This window comes from Colobus angolensis, unplaced genomic scaffold, assembly GCF_000951035.1.
Source record: "Colobus angolensis palliatus isolate OR3802 unplaced genomic scaffold, Cang.pa_1.0 Scaffold2, whole genome shotgun sequence".
In the NCBI taxonomy this organism is placed as follows: domain Eukaryota; kingdom Metazoa; phylum Chordata; class Mammalia; order Primates; family Cercopithecidae; genus Colobus; species Colobus angolensis.
In genome coordinates, this window is record NW_012115154.1 from 3,078,221 (window position 1) to 3,083,584 (window position 5,364).

General features: G+C 35.0%; 1 protein-coding gene across 1 annotated transcript in view; it reads left to right on the forward strand.

The window, feature by feature from the left end:
* The window catches only part of AGBL3 (ATP/GTP binding protein-like 3), a 122,173-nt gene that overhangs the window by 22,308 nt on the left and 94,501 nt on the right, over positions 1 to 5,364 (forward strand). The window lies entirely within an intron of this gene.

A 5,364-nucleotide genomic window follows, 5' to 3' on the forward strand; every position in this document is an offset into this window, starting at 1 on the left:
GAAGGAAAATTTTGATTTGAGTTCTACATTTACTATTTGTAGAACATTTAACAAGTTTTCCATTATTGATTCAGATGTAAAAATAGTAACTCAATCTCCATCTCAAAAAAAAAAAAGGAAAAAAAATGAAAATCCGTCTAAAAAAAAAAAAAAAAAAAAAAATCCCTAACCATAAAGAAAAAGACGGATAAATTTGACTACAGTAAAATTAAAAACTTCAGTGCATCAAAAAATAAACCAAGGTAAACAATAGATTGGGAGAATATATTAATATTTGCAATACATAACTGACAAATAGATCATTTCTGGAATATACAAAGCATTTCTGAAAGTAATAAGAAAAGACAACCCAGTAGGAAACTGGGCAGGAGACTTCAATGGGCACTTTATTAAAAAAATGATATTCACATGGCCAATAAACATATGAGATAATATCAACCTTATCGTGAAGTCTTATCTTACTGTGATTTTAATTTGCAATTCCCTGATCATGAGGCTGAGTACTGTTTCACAGACACCTTGCAAGGTTAAATTTAACTTATACTAAGCAATGGTGAGCATATGGAGCAAATAGTACCTTTGTGACCTACTGGTGGGTGTGTAAATTAGTATAATCCTTTTGGATGATAGTGTGGCATTATTTACTGAAACTGATACATGCCCTGCAACCTAGAATTTTTACTCCTAAAAGTGATGTGAGCACAGATGCTCTAAGCAATATGTACAAAGCTGTTCATAGCACCATTGTTCTTAATAGCCCCAAACTGAAACAGCCCAAATGTCCATTATAAATAGAAATGGATAAATTGTAACATTTTGTAAAATATTATATAATCAATGAAATAAGCAAATTACAGCAATATGCCACCACGTGGATTGATTTCACAATATACATGAAAAACAGCACAGAAGAATACCACATACTATGCGATTTTAATTTATATAAAGTTCAAATATGGGCAAAGGAAAGCAATGGTTTTATTTACACTTCTGTAGATAAAAACTATATTATACACATGCATATACATATGAATGCTTAGGTGGTAAAATTATAAAGGAGAGTAAAGAAATTATATTTATATTAGCATTATATTAAGGCTAATGGCTCCTTTTCAAAGGGAGGGAGAGGCTGGTGATGGGAAAGGGGCATAAGTGGAGTATGTAAGGTGCTTGCAATGTAATATTTCGTGGCTTATGTGGTATTTGCTTTGAGATAAATCAGTAAGCTGTAGTTCTTTGTTTTTGCACTTTTTGTAAGCATAATACCTAATAAACATTTAAACATTTGCTTTGTTTCTGGCCATGTGAAATATGGATAGAAGTTTGTTTTGGTAGATTTTTTTAGTGGGCACAAACAATTGACAAAAACATGAATACATCAGTGGAACAGAGTAAAAACGTCCAGAAATAGACCAACATGTTTATGACCAAATGACCTTTGACAAACGCACTAAAGAAACCCAATGAGGGTAAGGAAAGTCTTTTCAATAACTGGTGTTGTAACAACTTAGTATACATGTAGAAAAAAAAAAAATCCTTGACTTCTACCTCACTAGTACACAAAAATTAATTCAAGACAGATTATAGATCTAAACATATAAAGCTATATATAACCTAACATTATAAAGCTCCTATAAGAAAACATAGAACAATATCTTTGTAGTTATAGAGAAGGCAACAATTCCTTAGGAGATAGAAAGAAAAAAGAAACAATGAAAAATTAATAGAGTTGATGTCATCAAAATTTAAAATTTCTCATTAACAGTTAAAAATGAAAAGGCAAGCCACAGTCTATAAAAATAAATATTCCCAACACATATATGACAAAAGACTTGTATGCAGAATATATGAAGAATTCCTACAAACCAACAATGAAAACCTAATTTTAAAATGGACAAAAGATTTGAACAGACATTTCTCAAAGACGTATAATAATCAATAAACATATGAAAAAAATTTTTCCACATGGGAAATGAAAATTTGAACCACAATGAGATACCACTTTACATCTACCAGGATGGCAAAAAATTTAAAAGACTGACAACCAAATATTAGAATGTAGAGCAACTGGAACTCTAATACATTGTTGGTGTTCCCACAAAGTGATAAAATTGTATAATCACTTTGTAAAAAGATTTGACAGTTTTGTTTCTTAATAAAGGAAAATATACATGTATTCCCTGACCAGCAGTTTATCTCTTAGGTAAATAAAGATGTAACTATTATGTCCACTAATGATCAAATTGTGGCAATCCATATTAGAGAACACTATACAGATGTTAAAAAATGATAAAGATCTATGTCTATTAAACATCTCTAAGATGTTTAGTGAAGTGGGGTGGGAAAAACAAATTGGTGATCAGTATATATACAATGATTCCATATACATGAAGAAGACATTGTGGTTAACTAATTGTGGTTGATTCCATCGCAGTTGATTAAGTCAGTGAGTACAAGACACTCTTCCACTGACAGCCATGTTGTTTTACATTTTACAACGGTAAGCCTTAGGATGAGGATGACAAAGTGGAGAGACATAAAGAAACTGAGCTCTGGATGACCACCGAGTCACTGATTATACCATCCCTTGAATCCCCTCTACTTCTGGGTTTCTAAATATGTGAAATAATATTTTTTCTTAACATATGCCAAAAGCATCTGAACTGGATGATTGAAAGCAAGAAAGCCTAAAAAGATAGAAACCAAAATGTTGGCCAGGTGCAGTGGCTCACGTCTGTAATCCTAGCACTTTGGGAGGCTGAGGCGGGCAGATTGCCTGAGCTCAGGAGTTCAAGACCAGCCTCGGCAACACGGTGAAACTCCATCTCTACTAAAATACAAAAAAATTAGCTGGGCGTGGTGGCGCGCACCTGTAGTCCCAGCTACTTGAGAGGCTGAGGCAGGAGAATTGCTTGAACCCAGGAAATGGAAGTTGCAGTGAGCTGAGATTATGCCACTGCACTCCAGCCTGGGCAACAAGCAAGACTCTGTCTCTTAAAAAAAAAAAAAAAAAAGTTGATATTTATCTCTGCATAATGAGATTGTGGATTTTTTTTCTTTTAACTTTTATATGATAAACAAGACTGACAAAAATAATTACTTATAAAAAGCATTCCAAATTAAACACCTTTAATTCAGAACCTCTATTATTTCTGGGATTTCCTGTGACTCCTGGATATCCCTTTTATAAGATCATTTGCATATACCATATCTCAGTGATCAAAAAGTGGGATCAACCAAAGATAAATCTGAGAACAGATTACAAAAAGTCTCACAGTAGCCAAGTGAATAAAGAGATATACAAAATGGAATATCCTTACCACCTACTTAGGGTTTTAAATCTGCTGTACTGGTGGTTAGGACCTGAAGGAGTCTTCTTTGGCTTACAAGTTTATTTTTTTTCTTTTTCCTTGGAAGAAAATGAAGCATATGGTGTAGGGCTGAAGGCATGGTGTTGTCTCAGCCAGTCCTAAGGCCTATGGAGAAAGGAGCTGAAGGACAAAGCAGAAACCTTCACAAGGTGATCCATGAGACATAATGGCACAAACAGCACTGATTTAGTGCTCATATGACATGGTAACTGCTAAGTGCAGTCTCCATTCTTCTGGGAAGATGACTTTGACTAAAGGAGGACTCAAGAATGCAGTGTTGTTTTCACAGCTCAAGAGTTTGCAGCTTTGAGAGAACTGGGAAACACGTATTTGTTATGCACAGACATCTGAGTTCTCTTGGGACAGTGGTAGCCACCACTTTCAAGTAGTTTTTTGAACAGCAGACATCAACAAGGACAGTAGGAGATTGTGATAACGGAAAGATGAATATATAATTTTCCAGTCTACTTGACAAAAAGATAGCTGCGAAATCTGTCACTGAATAACAAGTCAAGAAGAAGTGCCTATATCAGGAATCCATGTTGATGTTTAAGTCCATTACCGATGAAATTGCTTAATATAGAATACTCAGAAAATCTTGAAATGCTTCATTTCAAGCGAAAATCTTCTACTTAAACAACCCTAGCTCTAGAGTAGCTTTTTTGCAATGACGATATTGCCAGACATAAAACATTTATGCAGTAGACGTATATTACATTATTTACATCTAAGGAATATGTGGATAAGAACTTTGCATTGTTCAACTATCCATTCATTCATCTCTCCATATGTCCATTGATCTCTGTCCATTTAATCTATAGACATTTAACTGAATGCTCACCCTGTTTCAAATACAATGTAAAGAACAGTTTTAGTGGAACAGTGGATATGGGTATCAGAAGTGGGTTACATCTGATTCTCAAAACACGGCTCTCAGTAAGAGTATTCTAATAAACTGCAAACTTGACCCTGATATACAAGTTCTTTCTCCAGTTATAATGATAGGGTTTCATGGTTCTCTACAATAAGGACTAGTTATTAATAAATAAAGAAGAGCATAAGCAGAAATTAATAAAATCTCTGTTTTCTTAACTGAGAAGTCTGGATTTCTTGCAACTTTTGAAAATCAGCATACACAGGCCGGGCGTGGTGGCTCACGCCTGTAATCCCAGCACTTTGCGAGGCCGAGGCAGGCGGATCACGAGGTCAGGAGATCGAGACCATCCTGGCTAACCTGGTGAAACCTCGTCTCTACTAAAAATACAAAAGTTAGCCAGGCTTGGTGGCGGGCATCTGTAGTCCTAGCTACTTGGGAGGCTGAGGCAGGAGAATAGCATGAACCTGGGAGGCAGAGCTTGCAGTGAGCCGAGATTCATGCTGCTGCACTCCAGCCTGGATGACAGAGTGAGACTCTGTCTCAAAAAAAAAAAAAAAAAATCGGCATACACAAAGGCAAATAGCTGAAATTCCTAATGTTTCAGAATGGGAGCTATTTTATTAGTTCATTAATTTTGACTTAAGTTGGTTAAGGCTTTCAACTAATGAGAAGATTTTAAATAAAACATTTAAAATTTTAATGATAATTTGTTTATCTTCATTATCAATTTATTTGGTTGTATGTGATTCATTTAACTCTACAATGCAGTGATACACATTTGCATCAATATGGTAGACTGTGTTTCTTCTGTAGCTAGATTTGACCCCTATTGATTATGTCAAATACACTTCTGTTGTTAAAGCAGATGTACACATAATCTCTAAAATATGTGTCCAGTAATACTTGTTTGTCACCAAATTCTTGGTCCATTAAAAAAATACAAATAACTAGGGTAGTTAGGCTGTGAAGTCATTTTTCCCCCATCAAACAGGTCATGGTCAGAAAGACCTGAGAGTAGTGCAGATGACGTTTAAGAAATTTGAACCTAAAAAGAAGGAAAGCTGGTAGCTAAAGGAGAAGTGGCAGGGGTAGGGGGCGTCTAATATCTTTACTGGC